The sequence below is a fragment of the Mobula birostris genome, chromosome 11, assembly GCF_030028105.1.
Source record: "Mobula birostris isolate sMobBir1 chromosome 11, sMobBir1.hap1, whole genome shotgun sequence".
Lineage (NCBI taxonomy): Eukaryota > Metazoa > Chordata > Chondrichthyes > Myliobatiformes > Myliobatidae > Mobula > Mobula birostris.
The window spans coordinates 3,966,829-3,991,925 of NC_092380.1; the positions used below are offsets into that span (position 1 = coordinate 3,966,829).

Below are 25,097 nucleotides of genomic sequence, written 5' to 3' on the forward strand. Positions count from 1 at the left end.
ACTATCTGAATGGTGTCAAGTTAGGAAAAGGGGAAGAATAACGAGATCTGGGTGTCCTTGTTCATCAGTCACTGAAAGTAAGCATACAGGTACAGCAGGCAGTGAAGAAAGCCAATGGCATGTTGTCCTTCATAACAAGGAGAGTTGAGTAAAGGAGCAAAGAGGTCCTTCTGCAGTTGTACAAGGCCCTGGTGAGACCACACCCGAAGTATTATGTGCAGTTTTGGTCTCCAAATTTGAGGAAGGACATTCTTGTTATTGAGGGAGTGCAGCGTAAGTTCACTGAGTTAATTCCAGGGATGGCGGGAATGTCATATGTTGAAAGATTGGAGCGACTGGGCTTGTATACACTGGAATTTAGAAGGATGAAAGGGGATCTGATTGAAACCTATAAGATTATTAAGGGATTGGACACGCTAGAGGCAGGAAACATGTTCCCGATGTTGGGGGAGTCCAGAACCAGAGATCACAGTTTAAGAATAAGGGGTAGACCATTTAGAACGGTTTTGAGGAAAAACTTTTTCACACAGAGGGTTGTGGTTCTGTGGAATGCTCTGCCTCAGAAGGCAGTGGAGGCCAATTGTCTGGATTCTTTCAAGGAAGAGTTAGATAGAGCTCTTAAAGATAGCAGAGTCAAGGGATATGGGGAAAAGGCAGGAAAAGGGTACTGATTGCGGATGATCAGCCATGATCACAGTGAATGGCGGTGCTGGCTCGAAGGGCCAAACGGCCTACTCCTGCACCTATTGTCTATTGTCTATTGTTTCCATTTCCTGAAATGTGGTCTGGGCATGGAACGGTAGGCATTCCTTGTAGTGGTATAACAGTGGTCTAGTGTGTTAGGATCTCTGCTGCTACAGGTCATGTGCTGATGGTAATTGAGTAGGGATTTCTTCAAATGACCCCTGGGTGAAGTTCCCAGCTATAATTTAAAATGTGTCAGGATGAACTGTTTCTTGTTTGGTGATGGCAGTATGCACTATCACAGTCAGGCTGATATTGGAACGTAAACTGTGGTCATGATCACGGAGAACTCCCTAGGTAAATAGAATGGATGGCACTTGATTGTTTTCTGATCTGAGGACAAAATCGACTGATGAAATGGAATCTTCTGCTTACCCAGGGTAAGCCTGTACCCCAAACACAATCTCTCACGCAAGTACACTGATGCCCAAGTGTATGTGACACACATAGACACATATACCCTCAGTGGCCACTTTATTAGGTACCTCCTGTAGCTAATAAAGCAGCCACTGATGGTATGACAGGGCGCGAACCGACGTTCGTCTCCATTTCACCGATTAAAGAGAAGAGGGAGGTTGAAGCATTGAGGTGAATGCAGAAGGTGAGCGCTGGCTACCTGCCTTTTGATTGCTCGGGGTCATAAGACCATAAGATTTAGGAGCAGAAGTAGGCCATTCAGCCCATCGAGTCTGCTCTGCCCTTCAATCATGGGCTGATCCACTTCATCCAGTCATCCCCACTCCCCTGATTTCACCCCATACCCTTTGATGCCCTGGCTAATCAAGAACCCATCTATCTCTGCCTTAAATACACCCAATGACTTGGCCTCCACAGCCGCTCGTGGCAACAAATTCCACAGATTTACCACCCTCTGACTAAAGTAATTTCTCCACCTCACAGTTCTAAAAGGACGTTTTTCAATCCTGAAGTCATGTCCTCTTGTCCTAGAATCCCTTACCATGGGAAATAACTTTGTCATATCTAATCTGTTCAGACCTTTTACCATTTGGAATGTTTCTGTGAGATCCCCCCTCATTCTCCTGAACCCTAAGGAATACAGCCCAAGAAAAGCCAGACATTCCTCACATGGTAACCCTTTCATTCCTGGAATCATTCTTGTGAATCTTCTCTGAACCCTCTCTCTGCGATCTGAGAGGGGAGAGCTTGCTGTTCTGCCCAGAATACGTTACCCAGGTTTTCTGCATTTTGGATATGGACTTGGACCACAGACTTCTTTTTTCAGTCTTATATTTTCTCTACAATTTCTAAAGCTTTAAAAATTAATTTACAACCTAATAAATTGACAGTTTCATTCGGTATAATTCCTCAATATATTCATGGTATTTCTATATCAGAACATGTAATTGCATTTGTCACATTATTGGCCAGAAGGGCTATTTTATTGAAATGGAAAGATGCCTCTGCTCCCACTTTGATGCAATGGTTCTCTCAGGTGATGTTATGTCTTAGTTTGGAGAAAATCAGAAGTCGAACTTTTGATCCTCGATTTGACTTTGAGAAAAGGTGGGGTTCATTTACCTGCTACTATCATCTGATTTGAGTTAATTAAGATGGTTTCCTTCTGATTCTTGTTTAAATGGATTTGAGTTGGCGGATTGATGTGTTTCTTTTATGGAAGCTTGTATGGCGTATAGCTCCGGGGTTGTGCTCCCAATGGTTTTTTTTTCCGTTTTTTTTTCTTAGCAGGGTTTTTTTTTTGTCTTAGTTAGTAGGAGTCCTTTTTTTTCCCTTCTTTTTTCCTTAAAAATATTCTTAACGCTTTTTTTCTTATTATTATTGATATATTGTTTAGCTTTGTTAATCAGTTGTTTGGTAATTCAATTCTTCGTTGTACATATTGACATGTTGACTTGATTACCTTAATGTATTTTTTGTGGATCTTTACTAATAATTAATAAAAAAGATTTTAAAAATGGAAATAGTTTTTTTATATTCTGTGTTCTTCGCCCGATCTTTCTCATTTTTTGTGTGTGTGGGGGTTGGGAGATTTGTGCGGGGGGCAATGTACTTGTTCCGTTTTTGTTCATTTTTTGTATGGGAAGGGGGAATTTGGAGGTTGATGATTGTGCTGTAGTTGTTTTCTTTCTTGGTTTCATGACTATTGGGAGAAGAAGAATTTCAGAGTTGTACACTTGGATAATAAGGTGAACCTTTGAACCTTTGTTCATGATTTTCTGCTGCTGTAACCCGTCCGCTCAAGGTTGCATGTGTAGTGTGTTCAGAGATGCTCTTCTGCACATCACTGTTGTAACGTGTGGTTATTTGAGTCAATGTCGCCTTCCTGTCAGCTTGAACCAGTCTGGCCGTTCTCCTCTGACCTCTCTCATTATCAGGACATTTTCTCCTGCAGAACTGCCACTCACTGGATGTTTTTTTTTTGCTTTTCACACCATTCTCTGTGACTTCAGAGACTGTTATGCATGAAAATCCTAGGAGATCAGCAGTTTCTGAGATACTCAAATCACCCTGTCTGGCACCAGCAATCACTCCATGGTAAAAGTCACTTCGATCACATTCTGATGTTTGGTCTGAACAACAATTCCTTGTCCTCATCCTCATCAACAGTCTAACTTAAAGGTGCATTACCACCACCAACTGGACTGGAATGTGGTGTAGAATATAGAACAGGGGGGAAAAAACCCTTACTACTTCTCTTTTCAAATGAAAGCTAAATTACCCCAAAAAGCCCTATAGATTATAAGTAATGAAAGAGAATACTGTGAATTAAATTGAAGTTACTCCCTTAACTTATCAAAGTTTTTAAATGAAAGCTGTCAACCCCCAAAGATTTTAATGAAGTTTGCATTTGATTTTTTTCAACCTTATATGCTTCACACTGTAACAGAATGCGTTCAACTGTTTCATAATGATGACAGAACCTATGCACCCCAGTGTGATGTTTTCCAACCAGATATAAGGAATAATTCTAAGTTGAGTCAATATCAGAATCAGATTTAATACACTGGCATATGTTGTAAAATTAGTTGTCTGCAGTACAAGGCAATACATGATGGATATAGAAAATAACGAATTACAGTAATTATATATGCATGCATTTTAAATAGCTAAGTTCAAATACATAGTTCAAAAAACAGAAATAAATTTTAAAAAGTAGTGAGGTAGTGTTCATGGGTTCAATGTCCATTCAGAAATTGGATGGCAGAGGGGAGGAAGCTGTTCCTGAATCGTTGACTATCTGCCTTCAGCCCCCTGTACATCCTCCCTGATAGTAGCAATGAGATGAGGACATGTCCTGGGTGATGGGGGTCCTTAATGATGGATGCCACTTTTCTGAGGCATCGCTTCTTGAAGACGTCCTGGATACTACGGAGGTAAGTGACCATGATGGAGATGATCAACTCTGTAAAGGTGTCTCCCCTTATCCCACAAGTCTTGTTGTAACCCCTTAATCCTTCAATCCACAAACCTCTTAGCTTCTGATTTGCTAAGTGAAAGGTCTATATCCATGGTAAAACTTTCAACAGCTAAACACTCATTCCCCTCAACACCTCTATGTGCAGGGACCCATAAGAAGGAGACATATAACACCAAGTCTGTGGTGGCCAGTGCTATCATGTTTGCTGTTGTGTGCTGGGGCAGCAGGCTGAGGGTAGCAGACACCAACAGAATCGACAAATTCATTTGTAAGGCCAGTGATGTTGTGGGGATGGAACTGGACTCTCTGACGGTGCTGTCTGAAAAGAGGATGCTGTCCAAGTTGCATGCCATCTTGGACAATGTCTCCCATCCACTACATAATGGACTGGTGGGGCACAGGAGTACATTCAGCCAGAGACTCACTCCACCGAGATGCAACACTGAGCATCATAGGAAGTCATTCCTGCCTGTGGCCATCAAACTTTACGACTCCTCCCTTGGAGGGTCAGACACCCTGAGCCAATAGGCTGGTCCTGGACTTATTTCCTGGCGTAATTTACATATTATTTAACTATTTATGATTTTATTACTATTTATTGTTTATGGTGCAACTGTAACGAAAACCAATTTCCCCTGGGATCAATAAAGTATGACTACTTTGTGTACGAAATAATGCAACTGAACCTCTTGACCATGTCTGCATGCTTTAACCCACCGAGTCGCTGCCGCGTGATTGGCTGATTAGATATTTGCATGAACGAGCAGGTGTACAGGCGAACCTAATAAAGTGGCCACTGGGCGCTTGTACTCTCTTAGACTCACGAGTGTCCACACGCACAAACTAAAGATGTTTTAAAAGTTAGACGATAATTAACGGAAAAAGTGGTGTAAAAGGGCAGTGAATCAGAAACACGAGCAAGGCTGCCGATGCTGGACATCCATAGCAACGCACACAAAGTGCCGGAGGAATTCAGCAAGTCAGGAGGTATCTATGGAACAGATGTCAAGTGTAAATGGGTGTTAACGGGTCCAGTGGTTGAAGAACTTAGTGTGACTAACTGTCCCTCTGATCCGATGCTTCAGACTGAGGTTGGTTTATTGTCATATCCGCCTGGGCACAATGGAAATTCCTGCACCGGCTAGACAGCATACACCGGCTTTTTTCCCTTCTTCCGCCAGCTGCATTTTGGGTTTTTCTCCTCTTCTTGTCGAGGAAATTTCTGTTTATTTCGGCCCGCTTACAGGATGTGGGCACCGTTCGTAGGGGGAGGTAGTGTAGTTGCCGAGTAGCGCGGCCGGTCACTTCACAGATTGACTCAGTACCGATCACGGTGCTTGGGTGTGGAGTTTCACAGAAACCAGCGCAGGTAAATACAGCAGTTTTCCTTCCTGGAAGGACGTTAGTTTTTTTTTACAACAGTCTTGCTTAATTGATAACGCTCTCTCTGCCAGATTGTGTTTTAATTGTGTTTACTTTGAAAGGTCTTGCCCACTGGGATCCGTCTGGGTTCGTAACTGAGCAATACACACTGTCCTAAACAGCGGGACTAAGTGTTCAAACCAGGGTGGGGATGAGACTAGCCGGATTCTCACAGTTTGCTTATTTTGGTCGGCGGACATTAATCGGCTAATTTTACCCCTTTACAATTAGGAAGTGAGGAGGCGAGTCGTGGATTCGGCGCATGCGCGGTCGGGGTATCATTGTAACTAGTCGCGAAGTTGGCGGTGAGTTTCGGTGGCTGCTGAAACCTCCGCTCCGGACCCTCGGGTGAGTTTGATGAGGGATCGGACCCGCTGCTTGGTCCACGGTGCCGGCAGCGATCCGAGTACCTCCTGACTTTGTCTTTCTGTACCGCTCAAAAGAAGTTTCGGCTGTCTCTCCTTCTCACCGCCCCACATTCGCGCTATCCCATCTTTTGCTTCCCTCCCCCCGCCTGCTTCTCTATCATTCTCTCCTCCCCCGCCTTTGGGTGCCCTAGTCTTCCACTCCCCCCTCCGCCTTCGGGTGCCCTAGTCTTCCACTTCCCCCCCCCGCCTTTGGGTGCCCTAGTCTTCCACCCCCCCCCCGCCTTTGGGTCCCCTAGTCTTCCACCCCCCCCCCCCGCCTTTGGGTGCCCTAGTCTCCCCCCCCCCCCCGCCTTTGGGTGCCCTAGTCTCCCCCCCCCCCCCCCCGCCTTTGGGTGCCCTAGTCTTCCACCCCCCCACCTTTGGGTGCCCTAGTCTTCCACCCCCCCCCACCTTTGGGTGCCCTAGTCTTCCACCCCCCCCCCCCCCCCCGCCTTTGGGTGCCCTAGTCTTCCACCACCCCCCCCCCCGCCTTTGGGTGCCCTAGTCTTAGCCTGCCCCACCACCACCACCACCACCACCACCACCTTGGAAGGGATAGCATGGTAATGGTGCTGTCCGGGGCACCATTCTGTAGAACGATCAGTAGTGACGGTGGGCAGTGGATTACAGGACGGGTCAGTGAGCTCCACAACACAGGAAGTGGTCAGAGCATCTGCACTGCTCAGATTCAGATTTAATATCACCAGCATACATTCGTTTTGTGGCAGCAGTTCAATGCAATGCATAATAATAGAGAAAAAGAAACTGACTTGCAGTAAGAATATATGTATATTAATAGTTTAATTAAAATTAGTGCTAAAACAGAAATAAAATGCAGTTAGGTTGTATTCATGGGTTAAATGCCCATTCAGAAATCAGATCACAGAGGGGAAGAAGCTGTTCCTGAATCGCTGAGTGTGTGCCTTCAGACTCCTCCCTGATGGTAGCAATGAGAACAGGGCATGTCCCAGGTTGAGGGTGGGGGGGGGGGGGGTCCTTAGTAATGAATGCCTCCTTCCTGAGGCACCCCTCCATAAAGGTGTCCTGGATACTATGAAGGCTGGTACCCATGATGGAGCTGACTAATTTTACAACTCTCTGCAGCTTATTTCGATCCTGTGCGGTAGCCCCCTCACCCCCATACTACCAGACAGTGATGCAGCTAGTTAGAATGCTGTCCACTGTACATCCTTAAGCTCTAAGCTGCGCGGGTGCGCAGCCACGCGTGACTGAAATGCTCCCACGCACATAGCCTTTGTTGCCGCGCAGCTGGGATTTTATTTTGTATGTTTCATTCAGGTACCACGCGGTTTTCAAGCTGTGTTTTTTTAAAAATATAATAAATTCTTGCTTAGAGTAATGGTTGGTCTGCACAACTGTAAAAGTGAAAAAAAAATAGGGGGAACTTTGGTGGTCAGAGTCTTTGGAGGGTTGGGGGCAGTATAATGCAACAGCACAGCTTATGTTGAAGTTGTATAAGAAGTTGGTGAAGCTGAATTTGGAGTATTGTGTACAGTTCTGGTCACCTACCTACAGGAAAAATATTTGAAAGGGTTCGGGGAAAATTTACAAGGATATTGCTAGGGCGTGACCCGAGTTAAAGGAAACGGTTGAATAGGTTGGGACTTTTTCCCTTGTAGCACAGGAGAATGAGGGGGAATTTTATAGAGGAATACAAAGCTTGAAAGGTATGGACAGGGTGAATGTTTGCAGTCTTTTCCCCTCAGGTTTGTGAGACTAGGTTGAGGGTGAAATGTGAAATTTTAAGGTAAATCTGAGGGGTATCTTCACTCAGGGTGTCTAACAAGCTGCCAGCAGAAGTGGTAGAGGCGAGGTCAATTGTAACATTGAGGAGAAGTTTGGATAGGTACAGGCATGAGCGGGGAGGGAAGAGCTATGGCCCATCTGCAGGTAGCTACGACTCGGCGGAGGACCAGCCTGGCAGGAACTAGATGGGCTGAAGGGCCTGGTTTTGTGCTGCAGTGTGTTGTGACTCTTGACTGTACATAGAAAGGTGAAGGTGATCCAGCTGTTGATGTTCCTCCATGGGGTTGTCTATTGGTGGGTCCTCAGAGGCTGATCCAAGATGCACATAATTGGGATTTTAGGGTGCATTCCCTTAATGGACAATGCCTGAGCGTGACTTTGGGGAGGCTGCTGCATGGGTAGCCACCACGCGGTCCTTGACAGGTGGGGTCACATTGGCACTGTGGACGTCAACATACTGCTGGTTCACAAGTTCAGTCGTGCGGTGAAACCATGGATGAAGGAAGAGATTGTGCCAAATACCAAAGACATGTCTTAACCCAGAACTCCTAGAAAGTTTCAAGAGTTACATGTTGGACACATGCATCGCCTGACTAAAGGAAATGGTTGGCAGACCTTGTTTGCTAGGAGGCTGCAGAGTTGATGAGAAGGCATTGGTTAGACCACAATTGGACCCTGGTTTTGGGCACCCGCTCGTTCCACACTCGCACCACCCTCTAAATGAACTTACCCATCAAATTTCCCTTAAATACTTCGCATTTCACCCTAAATCTAGCCTCGCCCAACCTCAGTGGAAAAAGCATGCAAGCTTTCACTCTGTCTCTACCTCCTGATAGTTTTGTATACCTCTATCAAATCTCCCCTCATTTCCCTACTCTTAAGTCTTAATCTATTCAACCCTTCCCTATAAGTCAGGGGTGGCATGGTAGCATAGCAGTTAGCGTAACGCTGTACAGCGCCAGTGACCTTTGTTCAATTCCCGCTGCAGTCTGTAAGGAGTTTGTACGTTCTCCCTAGCTTTCTGCCAGGTGCTCCAAATTCCTTCCACATTCTACTGATGTACGGATTAGTGGGTTAATTGGTCATGGGGATGTAACTGGGTGGCATAGACTTATTGGGCCAGGAGGCCATGTTACTGTTCTGTACCTCAAAACAATAAATAAAATGTATCTGAGCAAGTATGTTCTGGCATTGGAGAAGATCAGAGGAGGGTTACAAGGATTATCCTGGCAATGAAAGGGTTAATGTATTAGGAACATTTGATGGGTCTGTACTCACTGGAGTTTAGAAGAATGGTGGGGATCTCATGGAAACCTACCAAATTTTGAAAGACCTGGATAGAGTGGATGCGAAGGATGTTTCCTCTAGTGGGAGAGTCTAGGACCAGAGGGCACAGCCTCAGAATAGAAGGATATCCCTTTAGAATAGAGGTGAGGAGGAATTTTTTTTAACCAGAGGGTGGTGAATCTGTGGAATTCATTGCCACAGACAGCTGTGGAGGCCAAGTTGTTGGGTATATTTAAAGCGGCGGTTGATGGGTTCTTAATTAGTAAGCACATCATAGACGAATGCGATTGAGAGGGAAAATATATCAGTCATAATCAGGTAAAGTAGATTTGATGGGCTGAATGGCCTAATTCTGCTCCTGTATCTTCTGGTCGAAGTGCACAGTTCACCAAGAAGATTTAACTAGGACGTTGCCAGGGCTCAAGGGTCTGAGTTACAGGGAGAACTAGAGCAGGCTAGGATTTTGTTCCCTGGAGTGTAGGAGATTGAGGAGTAACGTTGAGCGTATTATCATAAGGAGTGTCTATAGCAGTTTATAAAATCATGAGGGATGTAGACAAGATGAACGTACAGTCTTTCCCTCCAGAGAAAGTGAAACAGTAATGAGAGATGCACCCACAAAACGCTGGAGGAACTCTGCAGGTCAGGCAGCATCCGTGGAAATGAATAAATAGGCGACGTTTTGGGCCGAGATACTTCTTGAGGGCTGGAAAGGAAGGGGGAAGATGCCAGAATATAAAAGTTGGTGGGGGGTGGGGGGGAGGGAGGACAGCTCAAAAGTGATAGATGAAGCCGGGTGGGTGGGAAAGGTCGAGGACTGGAGAAGAAGAAATCTGATCGAGGATAGAGGAAAGGAGGAGAAGACCGAAGGGGAGGTGATAGCCAGGTGAGAATGGGTAAAAGGCCGGAATGGGGAAGGGGGGGCAAATTTTTTTGACCAGAAGGAGGTCAATATTCATGCCATAATGTTGGAGGCTACACTGACTAAACACAAGGTGTTGCTCCTCCACCCTGAGGGTGGCCTCATCTTGGCACATGAGGAGGCCGTGGACCGACATGTCAGAACAGGAATTGTAATAAAATATTAGGCCACCATAAAGTCCCGCTTTTGGCGGATTGAGTGGAGGTGCTGAACTAATTGGTCCCCCTCTTTAATACAGTTCTCTCTTCTGTAGAGAAGGGTATAGGTTTAAGGTGACAGGGAAAGAGTTAAAAGGGGCGTCTTCATGCAGAGGATGGTGAATACCTGGAAGGAGCAGCCAGAGCAAGTAGTTGTGGTTTAAGTGTTTACCATAACAACATTTAATAGGCATCAGTACATCAAGGTAGTGGTTGTCCATCTTGTCCAACGATGACAGGAGACCTGTGCAAGAGAGTTCTTAAAGTGAAAAAGTCTTAAACTGGGGCATTTCTGCTCTCTCGACCTCAGAACTCTGGGTCTAGTGGTACGAACAAGCATCACAAACTTGGGTCACCCTTGGTTACAATGGGACGACCATGATGTCTTCTGTGCCTTGTCATGCCCTTCACTCCCCCTGGAGCGTTGTAGAACCACCTTCCTGGCCTTTGGATCTCACCATAGATCTCATCTGCCCCGTCCCCCAGTGCTGACTTCGCGTGCTGGGACAGGCATGACCCTGTTTCACCGGGGTTTAAGGCTGCCGGATACCCTCGTCTGGTTTATAGATGTGGCCACTATCACTTGCAAAGTGATACTTGGAGCTATGGGTGAGAGCTGAGTGTCTGGTGGGGACCAAAGGTGAGTGAGCTGGCCTGGAATGGGCACAACAAGCCCCTTCACCAGAGTTGTTGCCCCTCCCTGGACACCCTATACACCCCTCTGGACAGGTATATGAATAGGAATAGGGGGATATGGGTCAAACATAAACTCATGGGTCTAGCTTACATGGCATCTTGATCAGTAGGACAAGTTGGGCTGTAGTATGAGTATAGTCAATGGTGTAGAGACAGCACAAAATAATGGAAAAGGAAAACTGTAGGCACAGGAAATCTAAAATAGAAACAAAGTCCTGGAAAGTCTCAGATTAGACGGTGACTGGAAAGAGAAAAAGTTAACGTTTAAGGTCAGGAGTGCTTCATCAGAACTGGGGAGACAAACTTGTCGTAGAGTTTGGAGGCTTGTGTGCCTCAATGACCCGGAGAGCTATGCTGGCTGGAGTCAGGGCTTTATGCTTTGGCTCTTGGTAGGGTCACCCATGCCAAACAGGTCAAAGGGTAGAGGCCAGACTAAGAGAGGTCCACCGATCCTCCAGGTTCGGGGGTTCAGCTCAGGGCTAATAACCCCAACTGGACAAAAAAACTGTTACAGAAACCGCAATGAAGAACCCTTCTACATCTGAGTACGATGGTATTCCTGAGTCTCTACCCGGGACTTGCATGACTGACAGGGATGAAATCTGAAAGAAAACCACTGAACACCACCAGAGATGGAGGACTTTCATTGCCTCCCTAAGTGCCACTGGCGTAATGGGCAGCAAGAAGATAAACACTAGTTTAACTCTGGAGGAGTTAATGGGAATCTAAGAAGAATAAAGTGAGACAAATGAAGGATTCATGGATGGTCAGCATAGCCATAGGAACAGAATTAGGCCATTTGGCCCGTCAAGCCTGCTTCGCTATTCCATCATGGCTGATTTATTATCCCCCTCAGCTCCATTCTCCTTTCTGTAACCTTTGACAGCCTAATTAATCAAGAACCTCTGCTTTAAATATACTCAATGACTTGGCTTGCACAGCTGTTTGTGGCAATCAATTCCACAAGTTTACCACCGTCTGGCTGAAGAAATTCCTCCTCATCTCTGTTGTACGCTGAGGCTGTGCTGTTTGGCCCTAGACTCTCCCTCCCCAGAACTGATGAATTTCGTGCGGTGCAGGTCTAATCCCCAGTGAGGGCTGTGATGCTACTTTATTGGAGCACTGGGAATTTTCACAGTCCTTGCAGTTCAGAGGTGTGTCTTGGAAAGCTCAAGGCATCATAGTTTCAAAGTTCAAATAAAGTCATTTTCAAAGTACGTATATCTCACCAGTCACTACTCTGGGATTTATTTTCTTGCAGGCATTCTTACTCGAGCAAAGAAATACAATAAAACCAATAGAAAGTGACACACAATGACAGAGTAGCAACCAAGGTTCTTGTGTCAGTTTGTTGACAAACTGTGCAAATACAAAAAAAATTAATAAATAATACTGAGAACGTGAGTTCTAGAGTCCTTGAAAGTGAGTCCATAGGTTGTGTTGAGGTGAGTGAGGTGATCCACACTGGTTCAGGAGGGTGATGGTTAAAGGGTACTTACTGTTCCTGAACCTGGTGGTGTGGGAACTGAGGCTCCTGTACCTCCTTCCTCATGGCAGCAGTGAGAAGAGAGCCTGAGCTGGATGGTGGTGGTGAGCAGGGGAGGGAGTCCTTCATGACCTTTCTACCGTGATGTGCTTCTGCCGTGAAGGTGAAAGCAGAGAAGCTTCACGTACCGAGACTTTCTTTTCTCTTCTGGAATAGGGTTGTGCTGCCGTGGACAATGTGTGCAGTGGACCAAAATGCATGAATGAGGCTTGAGGAAAAGTAATGGTGTCTGCCAAATCTTTTGTTTCGCGAGTTAAAGTAGAGCTCAGATAGTCCACCAACCATGAGACTTCAGTGACGGTCGAGCAGACCTTCTAGACTGTTGAAAGTTGCCCAAACGCAGTACGTTTGTTATATATGTTACTTGGTGGAGGTGTTCCCCAGGTTAGAGCAGGGTCCCAATCCCGGGGGAAGTTAGTAACTGGAGTGAATCAGAATAGTGCAAGGTCACGGGAACAGTGAGCGGTCACGGGAGGAGCGGCCGCCAACCCGTTTCACCGACCCGGTGAGCGAATCTGCTCAGTGCTCCAGCTCTGCTGGGCTACGCTCAGGAGAGGGTTTGCAGAGAGGAGGCACGCGGAAATGCCTCATTTCCCACCCGGCAGGAGGTGGCTGCAGCCCAGCAGAAGCCAGCAGATTCGCTCCTATCCTGCCCACCGATTGCCCAAATGCTTGTTCGATCAGGGTGTCCGGAAGGTCAGTTGTTGGTTACCCAGGGAATGCCTGCAACAGCTGAGCAGGAAATTTTTACACGGGCTGAAAACCATTAAAGTGTTGTAAACACAAAATACTCTGCAGGCGCTGGGGTCAAAGCAACACTCACAACACGCTGGAGGAACTCAGCAGGTCGGGCAGCATCCGTGGAAAAGATCGGTCGACGTTTCCGGCTGGAACCCTTCGTCAGGACTGAGGAGGGAGGGGGCAGAGGCCCTATAAAGAAGGTGGGGGGAGGGTGGGAAGGAGAAGGCTGGTAGGTTCCAGGTGAAAAACCAGTAAGGGGAAAGATAAAGGGGTGGGGGAGGGGAGGCAGGGGGTGATAGGCAGGAAAGGTGAAGAAGGAATAGAGGAAAACACAATGGAGAGTAGAAGGAGGCGGAGTCATGAGAGAGGTGATAGGCAGCTGGGGGAGGGGGCAGAGTGACATAGGGATAGAGGAAGGGAGGGGGAAGGAATTACCGGAAGTTGGAGAATTCTATGTTCATACCAAGGGGCTGGAGACTACCTAGATGGTATATGAAGTGTTGCTCCTCCAACCTGAGTTTAGCCTCATCATGGCAGTAGAGGAGGCCATGTATGGACATATCTGAACGGGAATGGGAAGCAGAGTTGAAGTGGGTGGCTACTGGGAGATCCTGTCTGTTGTGGCGGATGGAGTGGAGGTGCTCGATGAAGCGGTCCCCCAATCTGCGTCGGGTTTCACCGATGTAAGGGAGGCCACACCGGGAGCACCGGATGCAATAGATGACCCCAACAGACTCACAAGTGAAGTCCCCCACCCCTTTATCTTTCCCCTTACTGGTTTTTCAACTGGAACCTACCAGCCTTCTCCTTCCCACCCTCCCACCATCCTCTTTATAGAGCCTCTGCCCCTTCCCTCTTTAGTCCTGACGAAGGGTTCCAGCCGGAAACGTTGATGGTTCGTTTCCACGGATGCTGTCCGACCTGCTGAGTTCCTCCAGCGTGTTGTGAGTGTTGCTTTGACCCCAGCGTCTGCAGAGTATTTTGTGTTTACAACACTTTAAATGTTTTTTTTGTAATATGCAAACTTTGAATATTTAGAATGGAAACTGAAAAAACTTATACTTTTCATTTTATCTATCAATTGAAGGATATAGTGAATAGAGTACAACAAAGAAGATCTTTCACCTTTCGTAAACCTTTCGTAGCTGCGTCCAATTCCTGCTGCACAGCAATGAAGGCTATGTGCGCAGGAACATTGCAGTTACTGTGCGGCCACGCACCGGCACAGCTTAGTGGCCTCCTGTAGTAGAGTTCCCTGATAGATTCGGTGAGTTTAAAGGCAGCAAACAATATCCAAGCACTCTGCGGCCAGAAAGCCACCACGGGTCCAGCTGTCCATCCAGCTCACGCTGTGGTCTCCAGGCTCGTGTTCCCATGATGAGTGAGTCAGATGCCAGCCTGCTGGGGAAACTCCAAAAAATTGCAGGTAGGTTTCCAGGAGCTTTGCCTTATTAAGCAACAGGGAGTTTCTCCGAGGCTGATTCACCTTGTTGAGCAAGCCCTGAGCTGGATGCCTGGAGGGAGGAGGGTGTTACTGTGTGGAGGCGGGTTTGAAGTTCTGAGATTCCCCTGAGTATTGTTGACTTGGGCATGAACATAACAATGTTACGTCATTACGGTTGCTTCTCCGTCATATCCAACAATGTCAGGAGACCTGTGCGGGAGAATTTTTAAAGTGGGAAAACCCAGTGCACTGGGACAGTTCGACTCTCTTGACCTCGGAAGTCCGGGTCCTGTGGTACGAGTAGTCGTCACAAACTGGGGTCTTCCTTGGTTGCAGTGCAGACCATGACTCCTTCTGTGCCTCGACCATCATTAAGGACCTCCCACCCAGGACATGCCCTCTTCTCATTGTTACCGTCAGGTAGGAGGTGAAAGAGCCTAAAGGCACACACTCAGTGATTCAGGAACAGCTTCTTTCCCACTGCCAGCTAATTTCTAAATGGACATTGAACCCATGAACACTACCTCACTACTTTCTTATTTCTATTTTTGCACTAATTTTAAATTAACTATTTAATATACTTGCAGTAATTCAGATTTGTTTTCTATATTATCATGTTGGGAAATGTATGATAATGCATTTTGATAAAAAGAACAATAGTGCGGACTATTATCTAAATGGGGAGAAGGTTCAAACATCAGAGGGGCAGAGGGACCTGGGAGTCTTCGTGCAAGACTCCCAAAAGCTTAATATACAGGTTGAGTCTGTGGTAAAGAAGGCAAATGTAATGTTGGCATTCATTTCAAGGGGGATCGAATACAAAAGCAAGGAGATAACGCTGAGCCTTTATAAGACACTAGTCAGGCCGCGCGGAGTATTGTCAACACTCCACATCTCAGAAAGGGTGTGTTCTCATTGGACAGAATCCAGAGGAAGTTCACGAGAATGGTTCCAGGAATAAAGGGATTAACATATGAGGAGTGGTTGGCAACTTTGGGCCTGTACTCACTGGAATTTAGAAGAATCCATGGGGATCCCAGTGAAACCTACTGAATGTTGAACAGACTAGATAGGGTGGCTGTGGAGAGGATGTTCCCTAGGGTGGGGTATCCAGAACTAGGGGGCACAGCCTCAAAACTGAGGGGTAACCTTTTAGTACAGAGGTAGGGAGGAATTTTTTTTAGCCAAAGAGTGGTGATTCTGAGGAATGCTCTGCCAGACTATGGTGGAGGCCAAGTCTATGGGTAGATTTAAGGCAGAAGCTGATCGTTTCCTGATCGGTCAAGGCATCAAAGGATATGGCGAGAAGGCAGGTGTATGGGGTTGAGTGGGATCCAAGATCAGCCATGATGGAATGGTGGAACAGACTCAATGGGCTGAATGGCCTAACTTTGCTCCTATGTCATATGATCTTATGTTTCAGAGTCAGATTCAGATTATTTCATCGTGTTTATTATCACTAACCGATTATGAAGTGAAATTTCTGTGAAGTTCTGAAGAAATGTCTCAGCCTGAAACCTCGACTCTTTATTCCTCTCCATAGATGCTGCCTGACCTGCTGAGTTCCTCCAGCATTTTGTGTGTGTTGCTCTGGATTTCCAGCACCTGCACAATTTCTAGTATTTTTTGAAGTGAAACTTGTTGTTTTGTGGCAGCAACACAGATAGATACATGAGGGGCACTTAATCTCTTATGGATGATAGAAAAATGGAGGGCTATGTAGGAGGAAAGGGTTAGATTGATCTTAGAGGTGGTTAAAGGTCAGATTGGGTGGGCGGGGGCAGGAGGCTTTGGGGTTCTTCTGATTTTTTTTTCCGTCATTCATCGTTTGGTGGTTTTCTCTTTTATGGATGTCTGCAGAGAATAAGAATTTCAGGTTGCATACTGTATACATTCTCTGATATTAAATGGAGCCATTGAACCGTTAAACATCGTGGGTTAAAGGGCCTGTACGATACTGTAGTATTCTGTGATAGCACAGGCATGTCCCTCATTACAGCAGGGACAAAGGGAGCAGTCCTTTTGGCCTACTGAGCCTGTGCCAACCTATCAAGTGCACCATTATTTGACTCTTTCCAGTCCTCCTTCAAGACTGGAAGGGAAGGGGGAAGAAGCCAGAGTAAAAAGGTGGTAGGAGAGCAAGAAGAACAGGATGACTCTAGCAGCTCTATAAAGCTCTGGTTAGGCCACACTTGGAGTACTGTGTCCAGTTCTGGTCACCTCACTATAAGAAGGATGTGGAAGCATTGGAAAGGGTACAGAGGAGATTTACCAGGATGCTGCCTGGTTTAGAAAGTATGGATTATGATCAGAGATTAAGGGAGCTAGGGCTTTACTCTTTGGAGAGAAGGAGGATGAGAGGAGACATGATAGAGGTGTACAAGATATTAAGAGGAATAGATAGAGTGGACAGCCAGCACCTCTTCCCCAGGGCACCGCTGCTCAATACAAGAGGACATGGCTTTAAGGTAAGAGTTGGGAAGTTCAAGGGAGATATTAGAGGAAGGTTTTTTACTCAGAGATTGGTTGGTGCGTGGAATGCACTGCCTGAGTCAGTGGTGGAGGCAGATACACTAGTGAAGTTTAAGAGACTACTAGACAGGTATATGGAGGAATTTAAGGTGGGGGGTTATATGGGAGGCAGGGTTTAAGGGTCGGCACAACATTGTGGGCCGAAGGGCCTGTACTGTGCTGTACTATTCTATGTTCTATGTAAGATGACAAGTGATAGGCACATGGTGGAGGAGTTGGAGAGCAGCAGAGATCAGAGAGACATTCTACACACAAATTGGGTTAAAATTTACTTCATAACCTCATGAACTTTAACTTTTTTATAAATGGATCAAAACTAGATATGTTCATGTTAAATGAAGAAATAATACAAAAATATTTTGAATGTTCTGTATTTTATATGGAGAATTTAAAAATATATACTTTGGAATGAAGAGGCAGAAACTTGATGGAGTTACATTATAAACTTACTGAGTTTGGACATGCACTGGAAGCAATGTGTAATGATCGTCATGGTAACGTGACACTATTACAGCTCGGGGCATTGGAGTACAGAGTTCAGTCCCAGTGACTTCTCTAAGAAGTTTATACGTCCTCCCTGTAGAATGTGTGGATTTCTTCCGGGTGCTCCAGTTTCCTCCCACGTTCCAAAGACCATAAGATATAGGGGCAGAATCAGGCCATTCGGCCCATTGAGTCTGCTCCGCCATTTCATCATGGCTGATTCATTTTCCCTCTCAGCCCCAATCTCCTGCCTTCTCCCTGTATCCCTTCATGCTGATAAGAATCTTATCAACCTCTGCCTTAAATATACCCAGTGACTTGGCCTGTGGCAACAAAATCCACAGATACACCACTCTCCAGCTAAAGAAATTCCTCCTCCTCTCCTTTCTAAATGGACGTCCCTTTATTCTGAGGCTGTGCTCTCTGGTCTTAGACGCCCCCACCACAGAAAACATCCACACTATTGAGAACTTCCAACATTTGATAGGTTTCAATGAAATCTTCCTACCTTGCTCATTCTTCTAATTCCAGTGAGTGCAGGCCCAGAGCTATCAATATGTCCTCCTGGTAACCCTTTCATTCCTGCAATCATTTGGTGAACCTCCTTTGAACCCTCTCCAATGTCAGCACAACCTTTCTTAGATACTGGGCCCAAAACTGCTCACAATATTCCAAGTGAGGCCTTATAAAGCTTCAGCATTACACAAATTTCCTCTGTCTATCCTTGTTATTTCTTCAAAGAATTCCAACAGGTTTGTCAGGCAAAATTAAGGAAACAATGCTGACTTTGGCCAACTATACCATTTGCCTCCAAGTACCCAAAACCACATCCTTAACAATTGACTCCAACAGCTTCCCGACTACTGAAGTCAGACTAACTGGCTTATAATTTCCTCTCTTCTGCCTCTCTCCCTTCTTGTACAGTGGAGTGACATTTTAAATTTTCCAATTCTCTGGAACCTTGCTGGAATCCATTGATTCTTGAAAGATCATTACCAATACCTTCTCAATCTCTTCAGCCACCTGTTTCAGATCCCTGGGTTGTGGACAATCTGCTTCGAGTGACTTATCTACTTTCAGACCTTTCAGTTTACCAAGTACCTTGTCCTTAGAAAAGGCAACTTCACTCACTTTTACCACCTGATACTTTTGAACTTCCAGCATATCGCTAGTGTCATCTACAGTGAATTCTGATGCAAAATACTTATTCACTTCATCCGCCATTTTGTTGTCCCCCATTACTACCTCTCCAGCATCATTTTCCGGAGATCCAATATCTACTCTTGCCTCTTTTACTCTTTATATATCTGAAGAAACTTTTGGTATCCTCTAATATTATTGGGTAGCTTACCTTTGTATTCCATCTTTTCCCTCTTTATGACTGTTTTAGTTACCTTCTGTTGGTTTTGAAAAGCTTTCCAATCCTTGAACTTCCCACTACTTTTTTTCTATTATATGCCCTCTTTGTTCTTGTATGTCGACTTTGACTTCTCTTGTCAGTCTTGGTTGCATCCTGCCTTTAGAATACTTTTTCTATGCTGCACCTCTCCAGTTGCTCCCACAAATTGCTGCTCTGCCATCATCTCTGGTAGTGTCTCCTTCTGATTGACATACCAGTTAAGTTTATTGGTCATCGTAAATAGTCCTGTGATTAAGTTAAGATTAAATTGGAGGATTACTCAATTGTGCAGCTCAAAGGGTTGAAAGGGCCTATTCTGCACTGTATCTCTAAGTAAGTAAATAAGGTGGTTTTTAAGGACAGAATGGCAAATTAGTAGCCTTTATAATAGGTAATAGTGTTACTTCCCGCTTCCAAGAAGACCACAACCTTGTCGTAGGACCTGGAGACTTGCGTGCCTCAATTGTTACTTCCCTGTTCTAAGGTTGGCATTGCATTTTGTGGTAATAAAAGTATGTTATGCAACATAGTTGCAGCCATTCATGGGCAAAAATTATAATGTATGGTTAATTGAAATGATTTTTAAAAGTGTCATTATTGGGAATAGTTGCCATAGTGATGTTAAATTTAGCTCATGAGGTTTGTAATTGAGGGAATTAAAGAAATGAATAACTTTGGTTTACATTTAAGAATTGTCTGTCTCTGTGAAGGAACACCCCATGGCCACTTTATTAGGTACACTTGTTAATGCAAATAGCTAATCAGCCAATCATGTGGCAGCAACTCAATGCATAAAAGCATAGTCAAGAGGTACAGTTGTTCAGACCAAACATCAGGATGGGGAAGAATTATGACTTTGACCATGGAATGATTGTTGGTGCCAGATGGGGTGGTTTGAGTATCTCAGAAACTGCTGATCTCCAGGGATTTTCATGCGCATCAGTCTCTAGCGTTTACAGAGAATGGTATGAAGCATTAAAAAGACATCCAGTGAGCGGCAGTTCTGTGGGCAAAAACGCCTTGTTGATGAGAGAGGTCAGAGGAGAATGGCTAGACTCCTTCCCCTTCCCCCCACGTTTTAATTCCGGTGTTTCCTCCCTTCCTTTCCTGTCCTGAAGAAGGGCCTCAGCCTGAAACGTCAACCCTTTATTCCTCTCCATAGATGCTGCCCGACTTGCTGAGTTCCTCCCGCATTTTGTGTGCGTTACTCTAGATTTCCAGCATCTGCAGAATCTCTCGTTGTCTGTGTTTTTTATTTTCTTGCATGACTCTTAGTTAAGCCAACCTCCTTAGATTCTCTCAGTCCTGGAAGAAAAAGGTCCAAATTATTGAATTGGAATTAGAACCCCAGCCCCAGAGTTGAGAAGGCTGGAGCTGGAGGTGTGACTCCTGAATTTAAAACCCTATTTCACTCTCTCCCCCCCCCCCCATACCAATTTTGAGACTGCAAGCATCTTTTAGCTGTTGGTGCAAGTGTCTCTTGCAGGTAAGTACTTTGTGATCATAGAATACCACAAAATCAAACCTGATTTGGTACTCAGTTTGTCTTTTTTATATTTTTTTTAAACCATTTCCATGCAACTTTGGCTAATTGGGGAAATCGCTTGATTGGGCCAATATGTACAGGTCCCACTTGATCAGAACCCACTGTGGTTGAAAAGACGTGGTGTGAGGGTGGAAATCTAAAACGAAAGCATAAAATGTTGGTAACACTCAGCATCACAAACAAGCAACTCCTCAGATGCTGGAAATCTAAAGCAACATACACAAAATGCTGGAGGAACTCAGCAGGCCAGGCAGCCTCTACGGAAAAGAGTGAACAATCGACACCGGGTGAAGAGTCTCGGCCTGAAACGTCGACTGTTCACTCTTTTCCACAGATGCTGCCTGGCCTGCTGAGTTCCTTCAACACCTTGTGTGTGACACTCGGCATACCAGTCAGCATCTGTGGAGTGAAAAACAGACAATTTTACCATTTTTTTTCAACATCGACTCTTGTTTCTCTTCCCACAGGAGTGGCCTGACCTTTATTTCTGATCTCAAGGTTCTTCACTGGAGCGATCACCAATCTAAAATTTGAGCAGATTTTTGGGGGCAGGTAAGCAAGAACGTCAAATGGAGAGGATTTTATGAGAATTGTGAGGGAGGAGAGGCAGTCCTGAGCTTTGGGTCCATAGGCAGCTGAAAGCAGGACCCACTGCTGGTGAAGTGATTAAATTTTGGCATGGCAGTGTAAGGGTTAGTATAACCACTTTACGGCACCAATGATCAGAAGATTGTAGTTCAGTTCTCGCCGCTGTCTGTAAGGATCTTGTACTTTCTCCCTGTGTCTGCATGGATTTCCTCCAAGTGCTCTAGTTTCCTCCCACATTTCAAAGATGCACAAGTTAGCGTTAGTGAGTAGTGGGCATGCTATGCTGGCATTGGAAGTGTGGCAACTCTTGCTTGCTGTCCCAGCACGTCCTAGTTTTGTGTTGGTCGTTGGCTCAAGTGATGCCCATCACTACGTGTCGATAAAGCTAATCTATCTTTAATCTGGAGTGATTGGGTTGAGTTGTTCTCCGATCTTGGCAATCCATTTGCAAACGTCTTGCAAGACATCATCAGCGCGCTGTTAATTTGTGGCACGTCCTCTGAATGCTTGGCCTTTAATTAAGTATCAGTCAGCTGATTGGCTGTCATTATGGAAACTCAATGGTGATGCAGGGACGAGAGCTCGTCGCTGATTGGCTGTGTGGTGTTGTGGTCAGGAACTTTGCCCACTTAGGATGGAGGTCTACAGGTCTGTTTACAGAACTGTTCACGGAAAACCATGCTTCTAGGAATTCTCTTCATACCGTGTGTCTGCTTGTGCCATGACGTTCACTGATGCCCAGTCAAATTTGTGCCCCTCTTGATCTTCATGGGTGGAGACTGGAGTTGGGGGGAACACTGTGATGAGGTAATGGATGGGAAGGGAATATGGAGCAAGGAGCATTTTGATGTTTAGAATTCTAAAACCAAGACTTTTTTTTTACCTGGGAGCCAGTGCTATCAGATCCACATCTTGGGAGTCTTGAGGCCCTTTCAACCCCAATTGATCTGATGATAAACAGAGTTTCTACAGATGCTGGAAATCTAGAGCAACACACACAAAATGCTGAAGGAACTGGGCAGCTCTGTGGAAGGGAATAGACAGTCAAGGTTTTGGGCTGAGACTCTCTGGTCCTGGTGGAGCCTTGGCTTAAAATGTCACATTTGTCTTCCCTTCCATCATTGCCGCCTGATCTGCTGAGTTGAGCACAGTTTCTCCCCCCACCCCCCCAGCCCCTGCCGGTCCCTGTGGCTCCCAGAGTTCTGTTGTTCGACTTTCACTGTTTGCAAGGGTTTACATTCTTGCTTCCCCTTTCAGAAGGAACAGAAATACATTCAAACTTGTTTGTAAACTGCCTAAGTTGCATTTTTCTTTTAAAAGAAAGATTTATAATTAAGGGCACCTCTGGTACGAGGCAGTTTGCGCAACGCTATTACAGCCGGGGTGGAGGGGGGTGGAAGGGGGGGTCAGGTCGGAGTTTGGATTTCAATTCTGACGTCCTCTGTAAGGATGCATGTCAACTCCCATGGAATGCACGGGTTCTGTCCGGGTGTGTGGGTGTCCCCTCTCAGTCCAAGGGCATACTGGTTAGTAGGTTAATTGGTCATTGTAAGTTGTCCTGTGGTTAAACTGGGGTTAAATCAGTTTGTAGCTGGGCTGGAAGGGTCCATTCCGTGCCATAGTTCTAAATAATATAACTGTTAACATGGGTGCATCATTCTCAGTTCAGATGTCAAATCAAACCACGGCCATTTTCCAGCCCCTGCGGTGCCCACCCATCCCAGGAGGTCTCCAGAGGGCCTGTGGACCCTGCACCCTCCCTGTTCTCGGACACCCGAGCATGGGTGTGCGCTGGCCCTTTTCATTTTTACTCTGGACGGGCTTTTGCAAAGTCAGAGGCTGTCATCAAGGGAAAGAGAGGCGGGCCATTCGAGGTCATTCAGTGCTGTTCTCCTAAACTCGCTGCCTGTCTCCGTTTCTGTTCCCAAACAACTCAGCACCCCTGGCTTTGACTGCTGCTGAGAGCAGCACAAAAATGGGGCCTTAAGCTCACAAAGCCATCTGGTGTACATTTACGCCCAGTTTTTCCTCTCCGTTTCCCTCAACCCTCCAAACCTCTACCTCTCAGCTATGCCCTAGTGACAATTTACAGTTTTTAATTAATGAGGAGAAAGGTGTCTGTGTGACATTCTCTCTCTGTCTTGCACGCCGCTCCAGAGGGAATGTCTCCCTCCCTGTCTCCCTGTCTCCCTGTCTCCCTGTCTCCCTGTCTCCCTGTCTCCCTGTCTCCCTGTCTCCCTGTCTCCCTGTCTCCCTGTCTCCCTGTCTCCCTGTCTCCCTGTCTCCCTGTCTCCCTGTCTCCCTGTCTCCCTGTCTCCCTGTCTCCCTGTCTCCCTGTCTCCCTGTCTCCCTGTCTCCCTGTCTCCCTGTCTCCCTGTCTCCCTGTCTCCCTGTCTCCCTGTCTCCCTCTGGGTTTGTGCTTTATGGCTTGGACAGTAGTTTGATTGGACTCTTGATTTTCTGTTTTTATATTTTCACTCATTCTTGCTTTGTTGCAGTGTGCACAACTTGATTTTTGGGCAGGAGAGGGGTTTGATGTTTTTTTTGTTTGACTGTCTGTGGGAAGACAAATCTCAGGGTTGGACACTGTATGCATACTTTGATAATAAACATACTTGGTATTTTGAATATGCTGACCTTGCCGTCTGCCTCTCCCATGCAAACTCGCCCTTCCCCCATCACTCTGCATGCATTTTCCTGGGCGATGTGTCACTTCAAAACTATTCAAAGTACAAAGTTAATTTTATTATCAAAGTACATATATGTCAACATATACAACCCTGAGATTCATTACCTTGTGGGCAAACTCAGCCCACAATACTATAGAATAGTAACTATAACAGGATTAATAAAAGATCAACCAGATTGCAGAAGACAACAAACTGTGCAAATGCAAATATAAATAAATAGCAATAAATAACGAGATCATGAGATAGATTCCTTAAAGTGAGATCATTGGTTGTGAGAATATCTCAATGATGGGCAAGTGAGTGTAGTTGTCCCCTTTTGTCCAAGAGCCTGATGGTTGAGGGTTAGTAACTGTTCTTGAACCCGCACATCCCTTGAGTTTTCTTTGCCCCTGCCAAAAATTTTGGTTTGTGACCCAGCCTGTCCTGCTTCCCTGTGGTGCCACAATGCATTTCCTTTGGAGTTGAAGATCACGCCTAGAAGGACAGAAATCAAACGGTGATTCCACCAGTGACTTCAGCTAGTAGGGGTGGGGAGGATGGTTAAGGAGGTGATTTTCCTCCTGTGGGCAGGCAGGAGGGTGAGCTCAGTATCTCCCAAAGACAGTCACACTTGCAGCGTCGCCCCTCCCCCACATACACATTGTCCCTGCGCCTCACACACGCCCACACCCCGCCACATGCTTTCAATGCCTAACCTACTTCTGACAGGCATGTTAAAATGGGCACGTGCGCCACGGTAACGTAGCGGATAGCGGAACGCTGTGACAGCCCAGGGCGTCGGAGTTTAGAATTCAATTCCCGCATCCTCTGCAATGAGTCTGTACGTCCTCCCTGGGGAGTGCATGAGGTTCCCCCCCCCCAGGTGCTCTGCTTTCCTCCCACAGCCCAAAGATGTACCAAGTAGTTATTGTAATATTGACCTGTGATTAGATCGGGGTTAACTGGGGTTGGGGGTTCGTGCGGCGGAGTGACTCGAAGGGATGGAAAGACTTGCTGGTTGCTGTACCACTAATTAGATAAAATAATTTTTTTTAAGAAACACTTGAAAGATGTCCACAAGACTGAGAAATGTCTCATTTCTATATACATGTATATAGTTAAGTGACAATAAACTTGACTCGTCTTCTGCGTGTTGAGGTCCTTAATGGCATTCAGCTCTTTTGAACAGCCAAGTTGTCATCATTCTGACACTAGAATCCTAGAATTGATGCTCTATTCCAAGATGTATCATAGGAAGCCTCTTCCATCTGTCTGGGAGACAGACAGAAGAGATTCATAGATGTGCTAAC

At 45.8% G+C, this 25,097-nt stretch overlaps 1 protein-coding gene across 4 annotated transcripts in view; it reads left to right on the top strand.

The window, feature by feature from the left end:
- The first annotated feature begins 5,293 nt into the window (after positions 1–5,293).
- Positions 5,294–25,097, top strand: part of bcl2l12 (BCL2 like 12) — a 59,317-nt gene continuing 39,513 nt past the window's right edge. For 2 of the 4 annotated variants that reach the window (XR_011887698.1, XM_072271508.1), the window contains exons 1-3: positions 5,294–5,510; positions 5,795–5,911; positions 20,998–21,082. The gene's annotated coding sequence lies outside the window, so the exon portion shown is untranslated. Of the gene's footprint in view, positions 5,511–5,746; positions 5,912–20,997; positions 21,083–25,097 lie in introns of those variants that run through there. The other 2 variants (XM_072271510.1, XM_072271509.1) reach the window with 2 other exon arrangements.